The 24,491-nt window shown below is 46.1% G+C and overlaps 1 protein-coding gene across 1 annotated transcript in view; it reads left to right on the top strand.

The window, feature by feature from the left end:
- Window positions 1-24,491, top strand: part of LOC138581419 (cytochrome P450 2D17-like) — a 670,196-nt gene that overhangs the window by 186,295 nt on the left and 459,410 nt on the right. The gene's annotated exons all lie outside the window — the stretch shown is intronic.

Consider the following 24,491-nt stretch of genomic DNA (forward strand, 5'->3'; position numbering starts at 1 on the left):
CACGTATGGACCCTTTTCTACAATATCATTGCTCACATTGGTTCATCCTGAGACTCCTCTTTCTGCCACTCCTGACCATTTTATCCATAGCACTACATACCTTTCCCCAAATTACATTTCTTGAGAATTGAGCCCTTTTCACCACGCTGAAAAGAGAAACGGACATGTTAAGGATTTGGGGATCAGGAATTTCAGGTTGAGACAATCACATAGTTTGATCTTGATTAATTAGCCCCCTGAACCCTATGCCCATCATTCTCCGGGGAGCAGATACAGGGAACACACATTGAAACTAGGAATCCTTGGGCCTCATTACGGGTCCGGCGGTAACCGTGTCGGGAAAGCCTCCAGGTTGCCGCCGAACCCGTAAACAGTTACTGGAACCTGACTTGCTGTTAACACTGGGATATTACAGCCCCAGCAGCTAGAAAGTCAGTCGCCAGTAATTTGTTGTTCCCCATTCCCAGAGGGTCCCACAGGACTCTAGAATGGGGACCACGGAAACACCGGCACCTGTAATAACAGTACTGGTGTTTCCGTGAAAGACTGTGGGCAGGAGCCGGTCTTCCCAGCAAGTCAGACCTGCCGGGCGGGTGGGCCCCCCCCAACCAGACTTGTACTTTGACGGTCCAGAAACAACTGTGCTGGTAAGCTTACCGGCACTGTTGTTTCCAGATCAGCAAGGTTACAATGCAAACCATTGTCTTTAACCCGCATCCACCTGTTATCCTGAGTGTAGGGGTCTGGCAGTACTGCCTTTTGTATTTGTATTTATTTGAAGATTAAGGAAGTCATTATATATCAGGAACAACTTGGGATAACACATTTACTGATGGCAGAGGCATTCCCACAAAGGGTGGGGTGCCTGTACAATAGTACAAAAATTAGAGCAAGTGGTGACCCAGTTTATGAGGATGTTCAAAAAGTGGGACATATACGAGGGACAAAACAAACAGAAAAAAATATATAAGGAAACAGGTGAATTACAAAGGTAACATTAAGCTAATGGAGCAAGTGCTTCAAACTAAAAAGGAGTACTATATAAATATACAGGCATGGCTACCCACACACATCAGTATACAGCAAGGACTCTGACAAAATGTGGTTGTGCTCTTCTTATAATTCTATGCCTACTTTCATGGGTTTTCCCCCACAGTGTCAAGGTCTTTTTTGGTGATTTCAGTATTTCACCATGCAAAGCCTTCTAACATGTTCTCCTTCATTAACCCCTTAAGTGCCAAGGACAAGCTATCTCGTCCTTGGCACTGGGGAGGTAATCCAAGGGACGAGATACCTCATCTGTGGCACTTAAAGGGTTAAACCCAACTACACCTCAACACTTCTGACAGCAGAATGCAGCGCAGACCTATGACAAATTTCGGGCATGCTGTACACATAGCGAGTCTCTAGCACTGACGACATCCAGTCTCCTCTCAGCACCCATCCACATGTCTGACCGCATGGGTTGCTTCTCTAACAGAGCCTGGCCAGCCTGCTAAGCCTTTTTACGGATAAATGCACACACGCATCCTAATCGTACTCCATGGCCTCCAACATTCTGTACTTCGGTCCTCGTAGGGCGTTCGCACTAACAGCCCATTGAGACTATTATAATATTAAAAGGCGCTATACAAATGTCAAGTACAATACAGTACAATCCAATGTGGTCCTCCTGCATTAAACCACCCCTAGGGGGAATATCTCACCAGCTAGTCCCTGGGGATCTGTCATCCAGGTGGCCAGGACACGGCCCTCACTTTTGGATCCAGTTCCTTGGGGTGGACCAGTGTGGGAGGATCACCTGGATGAGGGGTCTTCGGGGAGTGGAAGTGGGGCACCGGATTGTGAGATGTGGCATCCCCTTCCCTGTAACACCTTTTCCCCACCCTACCTAGGAACTCAACCCCCCCCGCCCCAGCACAAACCCTTTATCACGGACAGTTCACCGCAAGCGACAATGGACTAACACCAGAGCTGTATACGTGACATTTCCCAATACAATGGTCAGGCAAGGTCAGGCACTTTCTGATCATTACACACACCTGACTTCGATCACACATCCCCACATGGATAAAAGGCAGAGCACCAAAGCACACTCTGAGTGTGGAAAAGCACACAAGGAAGCAGCAGTACCAAGATGCCAGTTTAATACATAGAGAAAGATAGCACGACCAGAGAGGGTTCCAAGGAGGGAAGTGCCCTTGACCTTTAAAGGCTGTTACTTTCATGACCCTTGGAAAGTAAGATGGCTTATGCTGGGAACTAAAGCTGAACAAACCTACACTGTACTTCGAAGATACCTGGGACTCTCCTGCATCAATAATCAAGGTGGGGAGGAAATATTGCTGCTGTGTAATGTCCTTGGCTTCTACAACAAAGCAGCGCGAGTAAAGATAGCACAGCCGGCGAGTCGGAGAGACTGATACCAAACCAGCTCGTGTTTGAACCAAGGTTGCAAGTGGCAACATTGTATGAAGAAATCCAAAGAGGACAGTGTGTGAAACGCATGTGATGAGCGACGCGGATATCATTGGAAACCAAAGGAGTGAATGCACTTTGGGGAAGCCAAGCGAGATACCATATACAGAGTGGTCCGGCACCACGTGGGTTCTCATTTGAAGGTCTCTGTTGGGTATACAACTGAATGGCGACTATATTATAAAATTGTCAGGAATCTACCTCATGCTGATGCCTTTTCCCGTAACAAGGCTCGTGCCAAGCAGAGGTTTCGCTCGCCGCATTCACAGCTTCAGCGGCGTTCCCCGTTCCTGGCGCAGTATAGGTTACCATGGAAACGAGGACCGCTTGCAGGTACACGCCGCGTACCCGGAAGAGCCCCATGAAAACAGAAGATACGGGCTACGTCATTCCGTAGGTCCGGAAGAGGTCCTCCAATCACGAGTCACACTGTCACGTGACTCGGTCATTGATTTATAGCCGCCTCCTACCTTTCCTCAGCACTTCTGATTGAAGTTGGAACCCGCTTCGCCTTGTTCTAGCTTCGCGCCGGCAACTTTTGTCTACGTTCCTGGGACTCACTACCTTTGAACTACTCTCCGCTTGTGGGTCTTTTGCTTCCTGTTTTGGACTTCGTTTCATCTGTTCCCTCCTTAGTTCTCCCGTTATATTTAGTTGGGTTAGTCTCCCAGCCTTCCCCTCAGCCTTCCCCCCCTTTCGGTCCCTTCCCAGTTCTCCTTCCCTTTTTCCTGTTATACTACGTTCTGCTGCTACGTTCTGCTGCTCACTTACTGGTTGCCAGACCCGGATTGCTTACTGGACTCCATTTGCCTGATCCTTCAGCACTGTCTCTTCCTGCATGATTGCCAGACCTGGATTGCTTACTGGACTCCATTTGCCTGATCCTTCAGTACTGTCTCTTCCTGCACGATCGCCAGACCCGGATTGCTCACTGGACCCCATTTGCCTGATCCCTCAGTACTGTCTTTTACCGCACGTTTGCCAGACCCGGACTGCTCATTGGATTTCACTTGTCTAATTCCTCTGTACTGTCTCTGCCTGCAATTGCCAGACTCGGATTGTGTTTTCTGTTGCTTCTTCATCGGAGTTTCACTTGGCGCAAGGACTAGAGATGCTATGCTGCAAGTGCCATAGGCGTCCTCGTGCCGTCGGGATAGGTCTGCCTGGGGAACTATTAGGCATCCTTGTGCCGTCGGGAATAGTTTCCCTGGATACCGGATTCTATCCTTCTGTTGGAACAACTGGAATAATCACGAACGCTTCAGTCTCCATCTACAGTAGGAATTGAACCGATTCCTGCTCCAGGAGACATACCAGCTACCCCCAAGACTGACCTGCACTCTTTCAGAAACTTTACGGTGGGTCTTCTACCAGGCATCCACATTGTGCTGTTTCTTGCATCTTGAGTCAATTTGGTGACAGTTGTGTGTTTTCTGCAGACAGTGATTCGGATGGTCTCCTCTTCCACCTGCTCGATCTCTCTGTCTGTCTTTTATTCAAACAGCAGTAAGTTCTAACAGGTGGAAGAATTCTTCGTCTACTGGCCAGTCTTCTGAAAATCATCCAGCCCATCATAGCACACCTTGGTGGGTCTTTGGGTTTATGACAGAATCCGAAGCCTAATATAGAGACATCTGGTGCCCTCGATAATCACGCCCGACTTGTCTCCGAATTGCAGGCTGAGATGACCGCTGCACACCAAGCTACGCATCAACACATTGATGAATTACAAAATGCGTCTCGTTCCATAGACACGGGTGCAGCAGCTCCCTCCCATGTTACGGGATCGGGTTATCCAACACCTCGCCAAGACCCTGTTCCTGTGCTCATGTCCACCCAGTTACCTCTGGCAGCCCCAGAGAGGTTTCATGGAGATCCGAAAACGTATCGGACATTTATTAACCAATGCCGTTTACATTTTCTGTGCAGACCTGCTTTGTTCCCGGACTCGACCACCAAAGCTGCCTTTGTGTTGTCCTATCTGGGAGGAACTGCTGCAGCTTGGGCTAATCCGTTACTAGAGGAAAACAGTTTCATGCTCTACGACTGTGATGCCCTCATAAATGCCATGGGCCGCGTGTTTGATACGCGATACAAAACGCAGGCCACAGACCTTGAACTGTTGAATCTGAGGCAAGGCGATACTCCTCTTCTTAATTACCTGGCTAAGTTCAACCAATTGGTAGCAGAAACCAATTGGCCGGAAGACAAAACGACTTCTGTCTTCTATAAAGGGTTATCTGAAGGATATTCTGGCCACAGTTCCAGTAGTACCCACCAACTTCCCTGAGTTATTGGATTTGGTCTTGCAAATTGATGCCCGGAAGGCTGAAAGGAAAGGGGAGAGAAGACCCATGATTGCGGTTCAGCCCCGCTCGGAAACCACTAGTCAGGTTACTGAACCCATGCAGATGGGGGCTGTTTCTGGCCCTCTCTCACAAGCTGAACGGAAGAATAGAAAGGCTAATAACCTTTGTTTTTACTGTGGGTCTTTTGACCATTTTATTCGGACGTGTCCAAGAAAACCCACCAAAAAACAGGGAAACTCCCAGACTCGTCAGTAATAGGGGCACCCCGGTCGAGTCATGTTTACCAGGGTCCTACTATTGGTATTTCTCAGTCCACTTTCACCATGCCAGTATCGTTGTCTCACATTCAGAACCAAGCATGGTCTGTTTCTGCTATTCTGGATTCAGGGGCCACCGGAAACTATATGGACATAGTCTATGCACAGGAATCTGGTGTGCCTACGGTTCCCAAAGATCGGCCTGAAATGGTTAATGTGGTGGATGGCACTTCATTGTTGTCTGGTCTAATCACGGAATGGACAGTAGACATACTTATGGTTACCGACAGTGGTCACAAAGAAAAGATTGTTTTTGATCTTATTTCTGCCCCACAATTCAAAGTTATACTTGGGCTGCCTTGGCTAACCCTGCATAACCCTGATATCGATTGGCAAAAACATGAGGTGCCGTTAGTCCGAGCTGACCTTTTCTGGACACCATTTCAGTGGTGGGATCGGTGACTACTATTACACTGCCTGTAGAATATGAGTCTTTTTGTGACGTATTCGATAAAGGTATGGCCGAGCAACTGCCGCCTCATAGGCCATATGACTGCCTGATTGCCCAATAGATCTGGTTCCAGGCACAGTGATACCCAATGGCCGGGTTTATTCTCTTTCACCAAGCGAAACCCAGGTGTTAAAGTAGTATATAGACAAATCCCTTCAGGCAGGTTTCATCAGGCACTCACGTTCTCCGGCTGCTTCCCCCATATTCTTCGTCCCTAAGAAGGAGGGGGATTTAAGGCCTTGTATAGAATATAGGGCTTTGAACGCCATAACCATTCAGAACCAATATCCGCTTCCTCTGATCAATACTTTACTCGATCAGTTAGGCACTGCAGTCATTTATACTAAGCTCGACCTGCGGGGTGCCTACAATTTAATAAGTATACGTGAAGGCGACGAATGGAAAATGGCATTTAAGACACGGTTTGGCCTCTTTGAATGTTGTGTCATGACGTTTGGGCTTTGCAATGCCCCAGCGACATTCCAGAACTATATGAATGACTTATTCAGGGATATGATTGATCAGTACATGGTCGTGTATCTGGATGACATACTCATATATTCCTCGTCCTACCAACAACATGTTGTTCACGTGAAGGCAGTGCTGCAACGCTCAAGGGAAAACAATTTGGATGCCAAAAGGGACAAATGTGTGTTTCATGTATCAGAGGTGGAATTCTTGGGATATGAACTAACTAGTATTGGTGTACACATGAGCGGAGCCAAAGTGAAGGCGGTTCTGAACTGGCCAGTCCCTGATAACGTGAAATCATTGCAATCTTTCTTAGGATTTGCAAACTTTTATAGATGTTTTATTCGATCCTTTTCGGGTATGGTAGCTCCGCTCACTTCATTGACAAGTAGCAAGCACAAATATATATGGACTACAGAGGCTCAGAATGCTTTTGATGCCCTAAAGGCGGCTTTCACCTCTGCCCCGGTTCTCCAGCATCCTAACCCAGAGGCACCTTTTATCGTCGAAGCAGATGCATCTGCAATAGCAATTGGTGCCATCTTGTCACAATCGTGTGATAATACGGGTGCCTTACATCCGGTAGCATACTTTTCTAGAAAACTCACCACTTATGAACACAATTATACCACCACAGAGCGTGAGCTACTGGCTATAAGAGATGCCTTCAAGGAATGGCAACACCATTTACTCGGGGCTCGCCGCCCGGTCCAGGTTTTTACTGACCATAGGAATCTATTGGCTATGAAATCAGTCAAATGTTCCACATCTAGGCATGCAAGATGGCATGAGTTTTGTGCCATGTTTGACTTCACAGTAACCTATAGACCTGGTCATCTGCATTCCAAGGCTGATGCCCTTTCCCGTATGCATGGCTATCAGCCCGTTGCGGAGGGAGCAGATACTATGGTGCTTCCTAATCAAGTAATTTGTACCTGTACTCCACAACCTTCCATGAAAACAAGCATCCAGACTTGGGTTTCCCATAATCCTCCAGAAATCATGGAGTACAACCTTGATATCATCAATTCACTACCCTATATTCAGGGTCGCTTATTTTTGCCGGACCCAAGACACGTTTTTTGGCCATGACCTGGTGTCATGATGCTAAGTATTTGTCATGATCTCTGCTTCCAAAAGGTCAGGGTTTTCCCAACTCCCTTGGAAGCAGATCCATAACCCAGGTTCCGAGTGCCAACCAGTCCCAATTGGGACCTTTTGGACCCAGTCCTGGCGCCAGTGGCACCAGGCTCATAAATATGCCCAGTCCCAGCGCTGGAAGCGCCGGGCTCATAATGCTTGGGTGGACTTACCTGCAGCAGACCATGCTGCTTACTTGCCTGCCAGTTGAGCCTCTGATCCTCTTCTGTTTGGAACTACTTTTCCTGTTGGGTGGGGCAGGAGCCACTCCCTAGGTTCAGAACACTGGAACTCTTCTGGAAAGCAGGAACTCTTTTCTTACCTAGGCATGGCTGTGGAAGGAGACACCTAAGCACTACAGGAGGCTATTTAAACCACACCCGATGGATGAATCTTGCTTTGCGTTATTCTGCATCCTCTGCAGCAGAACGCTCATCGTGTCTTCTGCATCTGATCCTGGGCCTAAGGAAAAAGGCTTACCATCCTGAATCCAGTCTTCAGCAACACCTATAAAGACAAGAAAGAACAGGTTAGCATTACGGTCTTCAGTGACAGCGCTTCACTTCCCTGGTCCATCGGCTGTCACCAACGCCTCGCGCTGCATTCCGGCATCTGAAAGACAAAGGCTTACCTACTCTTCGTGCGCTCCGGAGGTCTTCGCACTGCATTCCGGCATCTGAAAGACAAAAGCTTACCAACTCTTCGCACGCTCCGGAGGCCTTCGGCGCTGCATCCCGCATCTGAAAGACAAAACAAGGTGCGTTTAAAGACATTGGGGAACTTTAATACTCACGTGCCATTACTCCTTTCCACATCTAACCCAGTGGGTATTCCGGCACCCTGCAGCCGCTCCGAACCTGTACCTGCAAAATAAAAAGACAGTTAGAGCGCATCGTGAAGCAGGCAACAAGCGCTTACTTACGTGCTTCCAGGCGCTTCTATTCATCACACGGGCTCCATCTTCAACTCACTTCAGCCCGTCATCCGCCATCGCCGGAACCCTGCAAAACAAGAGACATCATTACTAAAGACTTTTAAAGACATTAGAATTACTCGAAACTTACCGTTCGTGCAGTAAACGACGGACAGCAGTCCTCTGAAGTCAAGAGGCCTGCTCCCCTTATCCAGTGAAGAAACTGGTTACAGCACCCTGCCCCGAGGCAGATGGAGAGCACGGCGTTCACTTACCTAAGACATCTTACCCTTCGAGTCAGACATACAGTGCACAGAGGTCCAGCCCAAAGAGCCAGCCGTGTGTTACACATCACCTTTGAAGATACGGTATACGCCCAGTCAAGACCGGCGCCTCTACGGGAATCAGGTGAGCGTTACAGAACGCAAAGCCTACCGCAAAACTCCCGTCCAGGCGCTATGGAAACCTCGGATACCGACCAGCTAGCCCAGTTACTTGGGGAACTAAGGGCAGAAGTGCATGCAGCCCGTCAGGAAACGAACGCTCTAAGAAGGGAACTGATTATTTCCAAGGAGCGAACAGATGATCTCGCTAGACAATTGCTACAGTCACAAGCCGGACAGACCCCGTTACCCGCATCTGGGGGAAATCTTCCTTCTACATCCTCTATGAATCCAGTGCAGATCAACCTACCTGGGAATGTACCTCTGGCTCCGCCCGAACGATTTTCTGGTGACCCAAAGAGGTTTGCAGTATTTATCAATCAGTGCCGGTTGCATTTCTTATGCCGGCCAGCAGCCTTTCCAACTGATCAAGCTAAAGTAGCTTTCGTGCTTTCGTACCTTAGTGGCAATGCGGCAGACTGGTCGATCCCTCTAGTACATCAAGATGATCCGGTCCTCCATGATTTTCAAGCTTTTCAGCTCAGTATGGAAAAACTGTTCGCAAGACATTCACAGGGGCAGGCCTTGGACAATGAGCTTCTTTCGTTGCGACAAGGTAATCAAGACCTTTTGGCTTATATTGCGTCTTTCAACAGACTGATAGTGGAAACTCAATGGCCTGAGGACAAAAGGATTACGCTGTTTTATAGAGGTCTACGTGGAGAGCTCAAAGATGTGTTAGCCCAAGTAGTGAATCCCCCACAAGATTGTTCGGACTATATAGACTTAGTCGTTCAAATAGATCACAGACTGCAGAACAGGAAGGCCGATCGTTCCAAGTTTGATGCTCGAGTATTTTCCAAACCGCCAACTCCTTCCAAAGGAGTAGACTCCGGGGAACCCATGCAAATAGGGGGCCTGAAAGGTCCTCTAACACAAAAGGAGCGGGAAAGGAGAAAACAGTTGCAATTATGCCTCTATTGCGGAAACTCAGGGCACTTTCTTAGAGACTGTCCGGTGAAACCTGCCAAGAAGGCAGTAGGAGCTGCAGTTACCAAAGTTACAAACTCTGAGCAGGGAAACGACCTCGCCCGACAAGAATAGAGGTCCTCTTGCCGAGCGTGAAAACCAGTTCCGTGACCTCGCATTTCGTGATACCTATGGTCCTCATTAGCCCTGATAATCCGGATCGATTACATGCAATTGAAGCTTACGTCGACAGCGGTGCCATCAGCAATTATGTGGATCATGAAATGGTTTTGAGGATGAATCTAACTCTTTGTCCCAAGGCTGTAAAGGACGTCATTACTACGGTGGATGGAACGGAGATAGCCTCCGGACCAGTAACGCATACCACTCAAGAAGTGACGCTAGTAAGTCAAGATGGATACCATGAGAAGATCGTGTTCGATGTGATCAAGGCTCCTCAGTTTCAGATTATTCTAGGAATACCTTGGTTAGAGAAACACAATCCTCTGATCGATTGGCGAGCAAGAACGGTCCAGTTTCCAGAACGTGTCTCTACTTGTCACCCTCCACCTGGTGTTGCACTGGCAGCAATTTCTTCAGAGACTCCCCAGTTACCTCCCGAATACCTAGAATACCAAGATGTTTTCCGGAAGGATCAGGCTAACTCTCTACCTCCTCATAGGTCTTATGACTGCCAGATAGACCTGATACCTGGATCTACTCCTCCTTGTAGTAGAATTTATGCCCTCACCGAGCCTGAGAACCTTCACCTTCGACAATACCTGGATCAATACCTGGCAAATGGGTTTATTCGTCCTTCCAAGTCCCCTGCTTCTTCAGCTTTGTTCTTCGTTCCAAAAAAGGAAGGAGACCTTAGAACTTGCATAGATTATCGCTCCCTGAACCAGATCACCGTCAAGAATAGATATCCATTACCTTTGATCCCTGAACTCCTGGACCAAGTCAGAAAAGCATGCATATATACAAAGCTGGATCTTAGAGGGGCCTACCACTTGGTACGAGTAAAAGAGGGCGATGAATGGAAGACGGCCTTCCGCACCAAATATGGGCTATTTGAATATCAGGTCATGCCCTTCGGACTTTGCAATGCCCCGGCCGCCTTTCAATATTTTATGAACGATGTCCTCAGAGAGCTCATAGATGTGTGTGTTGTTGTTTACATTGACGACATCCTCGTTTATTCTTCATCGGAATCTGAACATCGGAAACACGTGAAAATGGTCCTCGAAAGATTGCGTCAACACAAACTTTTCGTTAAGTTGGAAAAATGTGTTTTCAACGTGACTGAAGTTGAATTCTTGGGATTCATATTATCACCTAGCGGAGTGCGTATGGATTCAAAGAAGGTCGATGCAGTTCTCAAATGGCCATCACCATCCTCCGTAAAAGGTGTGCAAAGCATGTTAGGCTTTGCTAACTTTTACCGCAGGTTTATCCCCGAATTTTCTCGAATAGTCCAGCCCATCACTGCCTTGTTAAAGAAAAACAAACGTTTTGAATGGTCTACCGAGGCGGAACAAGCTTTCCAGGATTTGAAGACTAAATTTATCTCTGCACCAATCTTAAAACACCCTCGCCCCGAACTCCCCTACATCGTGGAAACTGATGCTTCAAGCCTTGCCATGGGGGCAGTTCTATCACAAAAGGACCCGGTAACCAATCAGTTGCATCCCGTGGCATTTTGGTCCCGCAAATTCTCGCCTCCTGAAATCAATTACACGATTACTGACAAGGAACTTCTGGCTATCAAGTCTGCCTTTAAGGCTTGGCGGCATTATCTGCTGGGGGCCCGACACACCGTTACTGTGATTACGGATCACCGAAACCTGCAATATTTGAAAACCGCAAAAGCCCAATCCTCTAGACAACTCCGTTGGGCATTATTCTTTGCCGAGTTTGACTTCATAATTACCTATCGACCTGGTACAAAAAACGGTAAAGCTGATGCCCTTTCTCGGATGGGAGTGGAAGAACACTTGATCAACCCTAAACCTGTACCAATCATTCCCGAACAAAGAATTCTGGGTGTAATCGCCACACAAAAGATCAAGCGCTACTTCTGGTGGCCGTCTTGGAAAAAAGATATCAGAGACTTTATAATGTCCTGTGGAGTATGCGCCCAAAACAAGAGTCAAAAGGAAAGACCAGCAGGTCTCTTACGCCCTATTGACATCCCACCTCGCCCTTGGCATACGCTTTCTATGGACTGTATCACCGATCTACCTCCATGCTCCGGATACAATACGATTCTAGTAATCGTGGACTTATTCTCCAAGATGGCGCATTTCATTCCGCTCAAAGGCTTGCCAACAGCAGCAACTCTGGCCCGAGAATTTCTCGAAAACATCGTCCGACTGCACGGTTTTCCTTCGGTTCTAATTTCGGATCGAGGTAGTCAATTTATTTCTCGTTTTTGGCGAAGTTGCTGTCGGTCTGCTCAAATTGATGTGAGACTATCGACCAGTCACCACCCTCAGACCGACGGACAAACCGAGAGGACCAATCAAACTCTGGAACAGTATTTACGCTGCATGCTGCAACAAACTGAAAAAACTTGGAAAGACATCCTTTGGATAGCCGAATATGCCTACAATAACTCTGTCCATTCGGGAACTGGGAAAACCCCGTTTTTTCTTTTATACGGCAGTCACCCTCGAACCTCGGAGTTGGATCCCCTCCAAGATCTTGAAACACCAGCAGTAGACTACCTGCATTCTACAATCACCCAAGCCTTTAAGGAAGCTGTTTCTCACCTTCAAAGGGCTAAAGAACAATACAAGAAAGGAGCAGATCAACATCGGAAGGAAGCCCCTCAATATCAAGTAGGGGATCAAGTCTGGTTATCCACCAAAATATCTACCTCTAAAAGGGCCACGCACATTCAACCCAAGATACCTTGGTCCCTATTCCATCACTACCATAGTAAACCCAGTAGCGGTCAAGTTGGACTTGCCCCCGCACATGAAGATACATCCGGTCTTCCACGTCTCTCTATTAAAACCCGTGCAACCTCAAACCCGACTAACTAAATCTCCAAAACCCATCCTAGTTGATGGAGAACTCGAGTTTGAAGTCAAAAGCATTCTGGACTCCAAGATCTCCAAATCTAAACTATTTTACCTAATTGACTGGAAAGGCTACGGCCCCCAAGGGAGATCCTGGGAACCTGCTGAATATGTCCACGCTCCTCGCCTAATCAAAAGATTTCACAGAACATTTCCTGACAAGCCAAAACCCCCGGAGAAGCCCGGTTTGGGAGGTTTGGGAGGGGCCTTGAGGGGGGGTACTGTCATGATCTCTGCTTCCAAAAGGTCAGGGTTTTCCCAACTCCCTTGGAAGCAGATCCATAACCCAGGTTCCGAGTGCCAACCAGTCCCAATTGGGACCTTTTGGACCCAGTCCTGGCGCCAGTGGCACCAGGCTCATAAATATGCCCAGTCCCAGCGCTGGAAGCGCCGGGCTCATAATGCTTGGGTGGACTTACCTGCAGCAGACCATGCTGCTTACTTGCCTGCCAGTTGAGCCTCTGATCCTCTTCTGTTTGGAACTACTTTTCCTGTTGGGTGGGGCAGGAGCCACTCCCTAGGTTCAGAACACTGGAACTCTTCTGGAAAGCAGGAACTCTTTTCTTACCTAGGCGTGGCTGTGGAAGGAGACACCTAAGCACTACAGGAGGCTATTTAAACCACACCCGATGGATGAATCTTGCTTTGCGTTATTCTGCATCTGATCCTGGGCCTAAGGAAAAAGGCTTACCATCCTGAATCCAGTCTTCAGCAACACCTATAAAGACAAGAAAGAACAGGTTAGCATTACGGTCTTCAGTGACAGCGCTTCACTTCCCTGGTCCATCGGCTGTCACCAACGCCTCGCGCTGCATTCCGGCATCTGAAAGACAAAGGCTTACCTACTCTTCGTGCGCTCCGGAGGTCTTCGCACTGCATTCCGGCATCTGAAAGACAAAAGCTTACCAACTCTTCGCACGCTCCGGAGGCCTTCGGCGCTGCATCCCGCATCTGAAAGACAAAACAAGGTGCGTTTAAAGACATTGGGGAACTTTAATACTCACGTGCCATTACTCCTTTCCACATCTAACCCAGTGGGTATTCCGGCACCCTGCAGCCGCTCCGAACTTGTACCTGCAAAATAAAAAGACAGTTAGAGCGCATCGTGAAGCAGGCAACAAGCGCTTACTTACGTGCTTCCAGGCGCTTCTATTCATCACACGGGCTCCATCTTCAACTCACTTCAGCCCGTCATCCGCCATCGCCGGAACCCTGCAAAACAAGAGACATCATTACTAAAGACTTTTAAAGACATTAGAATTACTCGAAATTTACCGTTCGTGCAGTAAACGACGGACAGCAGTCCTCTGAAGTCAAGAGGCCTGCTCCCCTTATCCAGTGAAGAAACTGGTTACAGCACCCTGCCCCGAGGCAGATGGAGAGCACGGCGTTCACTTACCTAAGACATCTTACCCTTCGAGTCAGACATACAGTGCACAGAGATCCAGCCCAAAGAGCCAGCCGTGTGTTACACATCACCTTTGAAGATACGGTATACGCCCAGTCAAGACCGGCGCCTCTACGGGAATCAGGTGAGCGTTACAGTATTTAGCTCACCCAGACATTAGAAAGACCCTCAATCTCATACAACGCTGGTGCTGGTGGCCTGGAATGTGCAAGGACATATGGGAATATGTCCAAACCTGTGCTATTTGTGCACAAAGTAAGTCTATGCCTACAAAACCCATGGGACTTCTTCGGCCATTGCCTGTACCTCAATGACCTTGAGCCATGATATCGATGGATTTTATAGTAGAACTCCCCACAGTACAAATTTACACCACCATCTGGGTAGTAGTGGACTACTTCACTAAAATGGCAGTCTTTGTCCCGTGTCAGGGCCTCCCTAGCGCACCTGTGCTCGCGGACTTGTTCTTGAAACATGTATTTAATTTCTTTCGTCTCCCTTCTGTTATAGTATCCGATCGGGGCTCTCAATTTACTTCCCATTTCTGGCTCTCCCTTACTGCTTCTTTTGGCATCCAAGAACGCTTCTCCAGTTCCTATCATCCGCAGACTGATGGCCAAACCGAACGGTTAAACACCACATTGGAACAGTATCTTCGTTGTCTGTTGGTGCAATATCAGGAGAACTGGTTGTCAGTGTTAAACGCTGCAGAATTTGCGTACAATAATTCTACACACACATCCACGGGTACAACCCCGTTCCATGCTCTGTACAGCCAGCATCCACGTGCCCTACCGATGGACCCCCCTTTACCTGACTGTCATCCAGCAGTTACAGACTGCATCAAGGCCTTATTAGGTGTACAGGAGAACGTCAGGAATCGATTGATTGATGCTCATGCATCGGCAAAACTGTATGCAGACTGTCATCGGTCAGTAGCCCCTGAATATGCGGCCGGAATGCAAGTATGGTTGTCGACGAAACATCTACACCTTCCTGGGCGTCGTTCCCTACTTCCACGTTTTGTGGGTCCTTATGTGATCGATCAGGTAAGCAATCCTGTGCCGATGAAGCTGGTTCTGCCGTCGCGTTGGAGGATACATCCGGTTTTTCACATCTCCTTGTTGAAACCTGTTCGCTCCGGTACGTGTCTTCTGTCACGCCCAGCTCCAGTTGATGTCCATGGCGCTGAGGAATATGAGGTTCGAGCCATATTGGATACCAGAGTAAGAGGTGGTAAACAGTATCATCTCATTGATTGCCAGGGATATGGTCCCGAGGATCGAACGTGGGAACCTGCGGAGAATGTGCATGCCCCACGACTCTTGGGTCATTTTCACGCTGTCAGGGGACTGGATGCACCTTTAGGGGAGGAAACTGTCAGGAATCTACATTGTGCTGATGCCTTTTCCCGTAACAAGGCTCGTGCCAAGCAGAGGTTTCGCTCGCTGCATTCACAGCTTCAGCGGCGTTCCCCGTTCCTGGCGCAGTATAGGTTACCATGGACACAAGGAACGCTTGCAGGTACACGCCGCGTACCCGGAGGAGCCCCATGGAAACAGAAGATACGGGCTACGTCATTCCGTAGGTCCGGAAGAGGTCCTCCAATCACGAGTCACACTGTCACGTGACTCGGTCATTGACTTATAGCCGCCTCCTACCTTTCCTCAGCCCTTCTGATTGAAGTTGGAACCCGCTTCGCCTTGTTCTTGCTTCGTGCCGGCAACTTTTGTCTACGTTCCTGGGACTCACTACCTTTGAACTACTCTCCGTTTGTGGGTCTTTTGCTTCCTGTTTTTGGACTTCGTTTCGTCTGTTCCCTCCTTAGTTCTCCCGTTATGTTTAGTTGGGTTAGTCTCCCAGCCTTCCCCTCAGCTTTCCCCCCTTTCGGTCCCTTCCCAGTTCTCCTTCCCTTCTTCCTGTTATACCACGTTCTGCTGCTCACTTACTGGTTGCCAGACCTGGATTGCTTACTGGACTCCATTTGCCTGATCCTTCAGTACTGTCTCTTCCTGCATGATCGCCAGACCCGGATTGCTCACTGGACCCCATTTGCCTGATCCCTCAGTACTGTCTTTTCCCGCACGATTGCCAGACCTGGGCTGCTCATTGGATTTCACTTGTCTAATTCCTCTGTACTGTCTCTGCCTGCAATTGCCAGACTGGGATTGTGTTTTCTGTTGCTTCTTCATCGGAGTTTCACTTGACGCAAGGACTAGAGACGCTATGCTGCAAGCGCCAAAGGCGTCCTCGTGCCGTCGGGATAGGTCTGCCTGGGGAACTATTAGGCGTCCTCGTGCCGTCGGGAATAGTTTCCCTGGATACCGGATTCCATCCATCTGTTGGGACAACTGGAATAATCACAAAAGCTTCAGTATCCATCTACAGTAGGAATTGAACTGATTCCGGCTCCAGGAGACATACCAGCTACCCCCAAGACTGACCTGCACTCTTTCAGAAACTTTACGGTGGGTCTTCTACCAGGCATCCACATTGTGCTGTTTCTTGCATCTTGAGTCAATTTGGTGGCGGTTGTTTCGTTTTCTGCAGACAGTGATTCGGATGGTCTCCTCTTCCACCTGCTCGATCTCTCTGTCTTTTATTCGAACAGCAGTAAGTTCTAACAGGGGGAAGAATTCTTCGTCTACTGGCCAGTCTTCTGAAAATCATCCAGCCCATCATAGCACACCTTGGTGGGTCTTTGGGTTTATGACAAAATTGGAAGTTTGTATCGAAGTGGTCTTTCAACTGGTTAACCTAAACCCTGTGCACATTCGAAAGTCTTTGGTAAACCAAGGTGAACTTCGATTGGTCTGAGCCTGGCTGAGGGAGACTAATTGGAAAAGGGAACAATTCTGAACCCGGCTGAGGGGGATTCCCAGTAACGATAGTAAAATAATAGGGATCTGAGCCCGGTTGAGGGGGATCCAGGGTGAAGCACCCTAGTTGAATACTTATAAGAAGAACAGAACTGTGTATCTTATTTTTTGTGTGCATCAGGCCCTCTGAATCAAGAAACTTTGATGCAAAAAGAGACTTGGGCACAGAAGGCCCTGTTGCTGTATCCTTGTGACGAAAAAGCCAGAGTGTGTGCTTTGCTCTAGTGTACCGCCTTACCCCGTGCAGAAAACGTGGGGAAGGGAGGCCAACGGCCCGAACATCCTGGCATATTATTTTGTGAACACTTCTTACTTTTTCATGAACATTCCCCCACACTATTTGTTAATTATTGGTAAGAATTGGCAATATAATTTTTTAGTATAGGCCCTTTTACACTAGGACTGTAAAATTTTGATTTTTGGGACATTTTCTAACCCCATGTCCTTTTTCCCCCATGAGAACCATGCAATGTAGGATCCTATAAGAGACCTTTCCTCCTCCCTTTTGTCCATTCCTTTCTCCTGACGGGGGACAGATTGTCTTCCTTCTTGCTTTTCTGTCTCTTTGCTCTCTACTTTAAAGATCTTGTTATGTTTTTCGGGAGCTGTTTCCCTGGGAGATGATTTTAATTATTTTATCGCAAAGCTCCTGGGGATCAGCCTTATTTATTTCCGTCCCTCTTCCCCCTTATGTAGTGTTATAAGTTGTTTTGCGGCTTCTGCATGGGCTTGGGTGGTCTCACTAGCACTATTTAAAGTGGGCTTTCTAAGTTATAGCACTGCCCGTTGGAATGAAGGGTGTAGGCCATTAATGAATTGTTCTAGTGTTAGAGCCTCCAATACCTATGCCAGAGACTTCTTACTTAACCACTGTGACAGGATGTTTTGTATCCCGCCCCTTGCTGTAAGGGGGGGGTTTCATCTGGGTTTAGTTTAATATCCCTGAATTAATAACGGTAGAAACTTTCAGTTTGTCCTCGGTGTAATAGGCCCTGTTTTATGTCATTAATGGAGGTAGTTCCTAGAGGATTAAGGGTATGATAGGACACCTGGAGTTCACCCGTTAACAGGGGTGCAGGATAACGCGTCTTTGGGTCTCATTACGAGTGTGGCAGTCTGGAAACAAGGGTGCCGGTAATCTTACCAGCACCTCTGTTTCAGGACCGCCACACTAGGAGTCTGCCTGCAAGGGCTGTAGCGCCCAGGAGGTCTGACCCTGGCGGGTGCATCACCCCCAGTAGGCAGAGTTGTCACGGAAGCACCGGCACCGTTGGCAACGGTGCCAGTGCTTCCATCTCCCCACTCCCATGGAGTCCTATGGGACTCCACGGGAATGGGGAGTTACCCAATCTGCCGCCTCACTTCCCGCTCCACCGCGGATTCAGTGTTTATGTATCGGTGGAAAATCAACTGGTGGCACCGGCGGGTTACCGCTTACCTTGGAATGAGGCCCTTTATCTCTTCACTCCAGTGAAACTGTTATGCAAGTCTCTCAAAGTTTAAAAAGAAATTTCCCGGGTCTTCCCCCTCTCGATAGGGTTGGAGAATCCCATGTGGTAAAATGGGTCTTAGCTGGCTCAACTCTATATTGTGAAAGCCCTCCTGGAATTTTATATCAGCCCAGATTCAGTAGTTGACCAGGTGATCCACTAAGATTGAGAAAACTGTCCTAATGGGATGTCAGAGTGGTCATGCAAAGGTCTAAGTCAAATGCTTGTCGTTTTGAAAGTCTTCGACAATAATAATGCAAAGAACAAGAGGTTAAAACAAGAGAATTAAGGCTTGGGGAAGGGAACCCCAAGGTGAAAGGAAAAGGCAGTCTCAAGCCCGGCAGAGGGAAGCCTGCAAGGAACCTTTGGTGAACGAAAAGTGCATATTGGAACATTGTGCTGTGGTTAAAGGAAAAAGGGAACATTGAAACAGGTTTCAGTGCGGCAGAGGAAGGCCTGTGTATGACGGTGGTCCTCAGAATGTTTCAGAAATGGAACATTTTGCTGTGGTGAAAGAAAAGGGAGCATTGAAACAGGTTTGAGTCTGGCCGAGGAAGGCCTGTATAGGACGGTGGTCCTATGGTTGTTTCAGAAGTGAACTGTACATGAAAAACGAGACTAGGAGAGCTAAAAGGAGTTGTTGAAATGCGAAGGTGTCTCAGTAAGCCAGAGTGTGCTAAACCTGATGAAACTGTCCCTGTGACCTATCCATCTGAACTCTCTAAACCCTTGCGCTAGTAAACATGGGGAAGGGAACTGCTATACAAGCCATTCTGACACTTCTTTTGATAACATTCTTTATTTCTTTATTTCCCCTGTACACATTTGTTGTTAGAGAAAGAGGACTAGGTTATGTTTCTTTAGTATAGGCCTTTATAATTTGACTTAGACTGATGAGGACTGTTTTTCTTTTGTTTCATGGTCGAGACTACTCCCATGTTAGAGTTAGGATTAGAATTACTCCAACCCTGCTGATTTTCTAAATAAAGGTTTTTGAAACTTACATCTGTTGTCGTGTATATCTACTGTTGATCCCAGGCCCTCTTTACACCCACCCATTCAGAATCCCACGCTCAACATGTTTGAGAAACAAGAAGTGGCACATTTTGAAGAAATTAACTTCCAGAAAAGTTCGCCATGTAATATAAAATATACACAACTGATGCAGGTAGAAAAGTTGGCTAAAGATGAAAATCTGACTCTGCAACCAGCTGATAAAGGCAGAGTGATCATTGTCATGGAACCCGCCTTCGATCATGAAAGTTGTTTAATACTATTGGAAGATGAATCCACATATATAAAATTGGATAAGGATCCAATCAATGAGATTGCATCTATGATTCAGACAGATGTACAAAGAGCCTTGAGTAATGAATGGACCAGTGAAAAGACCACAGTGTTTTTGATTAAACGGTTTCCCATCACTCCAGTTTTTTACGGTCTTCCTAAGATCCACAAAAATCAAACATTGCCATCTTTTAGACCCATTGCGGCAGGGACCGAAAGTATATTTGACCCTTTAGCCATTTATGTGGATAAAATCTTACAGCCTTTAGTTTAAACAATACCAACTTATCTAAGGGACACTGCACATTTCCTGAACTGTCATATGATATACAGGAACTGAATCAGGAGTGCACTCTCTTTTCAATGGTAGTGAGTAGTTTGTACACGTCCATTCCCCATAACGAGGGCATCAAAGCAGTAGAATGGATTTTTCTACAATCATAGTTGGTGAGGGCAAATAAACAATTCATAATTGAACTCATAGGCTCTTATTTAACAACTACTCCCGATACGCTGGCACCTTTTATGCTCAGGCATCTGCAACATCTACGGGTTCCGCGATGGCCCCTGCATATGGTAATATTTTGTATTGCGTCTATTTGGCTATAAGGGAAGAACACAAACATTTACGTCTCTCCAGCCCCTTCTCACAATAAGAAACGATTGGACGCGTACTAGCAGTAGAGACACACACAGTATATAAGGTTATAAAAAATGGCTTATTATAGGCCGTTTATTAATGTTGAATAACTAATAATAAACAAATAGAACACTAATACATATCAACATATATTCACAGATAGATAGATTAGAGTGTAAATGTCATCGCTGCGATCCATACAGAGAGGAAAACTTCATCTTGGCCACCAGACAACACTGCTTAGTCCCTCAGCAGGTAGGCAAAGAGATAGCTATGGTCTGCGGGGAATGAAGCGGAGCGTCCTCCCCATCAGCGAGACTGCAATCCCTGGGATTCAACATCCAACAACAACCTTTCTGTGATGCCCTCTCATTTATGTGTCATCCCCCCTCCCTTCGAAGTCATGTTCTGCCCTCGGCCGAAAGGCAGACCAAAAGTCAAAGAGACAAAGGGTGGAAAAACTCATTTGAAAGTGGAAAGATCCAGCGCTCCTCTACTTGCATGCATTCCAAGACCCATTATCGTGCAGCTGCAGCGCACTCCAACTCCTCTTCTGTGTTCGTCCTTCACTGGACAATACAATAACTATTCTCTGTAGTCAATCCGCTTGCAAAATATCTATGTGGCCTTTCTCTGTTTTCCCTGCTACTTGTTCATTCTGTGAGGCCCGCGGAAGCACAGACTTTATTACTACAATGGTAGATGAGTGTTCAAAATGGCTGCACATCGATGCCATGTTAATGTGGTTTGCACTAGCATTACATATTTTCATGTATTTTTTTGAGTAGGCCACAATGGTCTGGGAAGATAGCGATGTGGAAAAGATACATCAACTATATTTTGGGTATTTTGACTGGTAGTGCACAGGAATTGGGGGAATTCCTTGATTACTTGAACTCCACACATCCACGCATTAAGTTTACTCTGGATATTGGTTCGCCTTTCCTACACTTCCTAGATGTACAACTGGGGATTGTGGAGGGCAAACTAGTAACATCAGTATATCACAAACCTACCAATGTCAATAACATGTTGCATTTTGCATTTTGCGATTTTCCACACAAGAACTACAACCCAGATTTTCCCATAAAGCCAACTTCTGAGACTCAAGAGAATTATTATAGACCCAGAGGTCTTCAATGCGGAATGCATTGACCATTAGAGTAGGTTTACCAGTAGAGGTTACTCAGAAGAGGTTTTAAGGAAGCTGTATGAAGAGCAGATCTAGCCAAGAGGAAGGACTTATTAAGACCTAGTCATAAGGACACACACATCCCCCTTCTCTATAAATCTAAATAATCTAGACAGAGTTTCCAAATTGCCTGCATTCTTAAGGAGAATTGGAAAATCTTGCACCATGACCCTTACCTGCTAAATTTATTTCCAAATAATGATAATAATTAACTTTTATTTATATAGCGCCTTAATCCAAAGCGCTTTACAGATTACATATTTACATACAATATCACCCACTGAAATTGTTACTCATTTATCGACCTCGGAAGGATGAAAGGCTGAGCTGGCCTTGCCGTTGTTCGAACCTGCGACCTGTAGATCAAGCACAGATCGCAGCAGCGAGCGCTCAACCCGCTGAGCTAACCTACCGGCTACAAAGCCACGCATGACGGCGTACAAACATTGGAGTAATTTGATGGACAGTTAGTACGATCTGAAAAAAGAGATAAATGGTTCTTAGTACATGCAAGAAAGGGACTTTTCCTTGTAGTAATTGTAACAATGTCATAAAAGGCCAGACTACTTCACATCCATACACAGGCAAAACAAATTGCTCTATGTGATTATGCTATATGTACAACATCCGGTGTCATCGATTGTATTAAATGTCCATGCAGCCTAATGTATGTGGGCCAGACATCGAGACCAGCTTGTGAAAGGTGGATCGAGCACAAATCAAACATCTGGACCCATAATATTAGATCACTGATTGCACGACATTTCTCTGAAAAACGACACACTGTTTCGCAAGTTAAGTTGCTGATTCTGGAGGTTGTCAAACCATTGAGTAGAGGAGGAGATTTTACTACACGCCTTACACCGCGTCAAATGTACTGGGTATACCTGTTAGACATGTTACATCCCAAAGGTATGAATGAAGAGTTCAGCCTACAGTGTTTCATTTGAAAATTATATAGACCATGGATACAGGTGCAAATATTTGTATTATTGGGGTAACTGTGCTGATAGACGATATTACATACATTTCAGGGAATTTGGGCTATTTGTGAACTATATGCCGATTGTATGATATGTTGCAACCACAAGAATTTACTCAGTCAGATGAGTGGTTATTATCATGTGAATAGATAGTTCATGCGTGGTATGACAACATGAATATCGGGTCTCAATACTCTTTGTATGCCTGTCCCATGAATTTGGAATGAATTACATTATAGATAGAATTTAGGGGACCATGCTCATTGGAACATTGGTGAAATATTGTATTACTCTGTTGAAGTATTGCTGTTCCCTTCTAGAATAGAACATAAACCCACTGTTTGTGTTTCACTATCTAGATTGTACCTCAGGAAGATGATTTTGTATGGATGGTGCTATGATAATATCTATGAAAGGGTACATGTAAAGAACTTCTACAGATATGTACCCATTAATGTGCAAATTAAATTGTATATGAGATCTGTTCATGCACATTTTTTTGTTTAGAAATGAACACTTGGTGATTTTTGGTCCTGACCATCACCAGCATTTTTATTTATTTTTTCCTTTTCGCACTTTGCACTGTATAATATTCTGGTTCCCGGAAACATTTAAATGGATTATGCATGGAAGATGTAACTAAGGGGCATTCTGATTTGGACATATTATTTCTGACTAGGATCGTTAGGGTCTGCCTTGGTTAGATACAAACATCTTGGGTTTGATCTGTCAAGTACTGAGGGACAGCTGACCAGATGCGTGGCGTGTCACTTGTCGAATGCGGATATTATGTATAGAACCGTGCGAAAGAGGCTCTGTAATGAGACGACACAGCCATAGGTGAACTCCATGGAATAGTTACAGTAAGCGTTTGTACAGCGGCAATAGACTGAAGTATTGAGGACATAAATACACATACTTAAGTATTCGTCATGATTTTTATATATATTTGGCTTCTCGGATTGGGTTTTCAGACTACTTCTGATCCTGATTACCACCTCTGCATTGTTAATACAAGTAATAAACACAGCGAGGCGGACGTGCCGTACTACTATCTTAACTTGTTGAAGTCTGTAGGCAGTGTGAAGGTAGTGGGCTGAATGGAAGTGCTTGCATGTGCTTCTGGGGAGGCATTTAGGGTATGTTTAATGTGACATTGTAGGGGCCAGCTAGGACATTGTTATGGTTGGTCCATTATTGGTGGTGGATAAAGTTGGCTGCTAACTAGGCTCTATATTCATTTGACTTTTTGGCAACCCAAAACTTGTAGATTTCTGCAAAATATGTTCACACACTGTTATGAATTGGAATTTATTTTGTCTCCACATAAAGGTATTTTTGGTTGCTTCTAGGATCTTTGTTATGCACAGGTGTGTGGTTATTTTTTGCGAGTTGATTTTGTAACAATATGGACATTTTGACCGGTTTCACTATAAGTGGAGATGCTCGGTTGTTTGAGGCACACTAAAACACTATTGGTGGTGGTGGAGGTATTTCTATAGATTTCTGTGCAATTGAGACTGGGACCATTATCACTATGTGGCAGGCTATTTCAGCCATTATTTGGTTCTAGGGTGATCGAGCGTTTGATTTATTGAGTTTTTGATTTCTTGAAGTTAATTATATATTGAAGAGTATACAAAACATCCTAATGTTAGTTGTAACTGATCTATTTGTTCATGTTTACAGTTGTGCTCCTGAAGACGGCAAGAGTGTCCCTGAAACGTGTTGAATAATAAAGAAGCTTCAACAAAACAATTGTATTTAATGTTTTTCTGCTCCAAATTAGGATTATTAATATATACACAAATGTTCAGTTGATAACTTTTTTGTTACCTGTATTATCAGCATTAATGTATGCAGGGGACGGGAGTGTCCATAAATTGAACACCATGTTTTTGTTTTCTTCGTTATCCTGTAATTATCATTACCTCTACAAGTCCAACTAAGCAGTTCAATCACTTCTTGAGACCATCACACAACCAAACGCTGGAATAACATTACATAAATATCCCCTGAAAACGGCTTGCATAGATGATTGTGTTTGAACTAAACCAAAGTATTACTATTATACCTTCTTCCTAACTGACACAGG

The sequence above is a fragment of the Ambystoma mexicanum genome, chromosome 3p (genome assembly GCF_040938575.1).
Source record: "Ambystoma mexicanum isolate Mex_15411 chromosome 3p, UKY_AmexF1_1, whole genome shotgun sequence".
In the NCBI taxonomy this organism is placed as follows: domain Eukaryota; kingdom Metazoa; phylum Chordata; class Amphibia; order Caudata; family Ambystomatidae; genus Ambystoma; species Ambystoma mexicanum.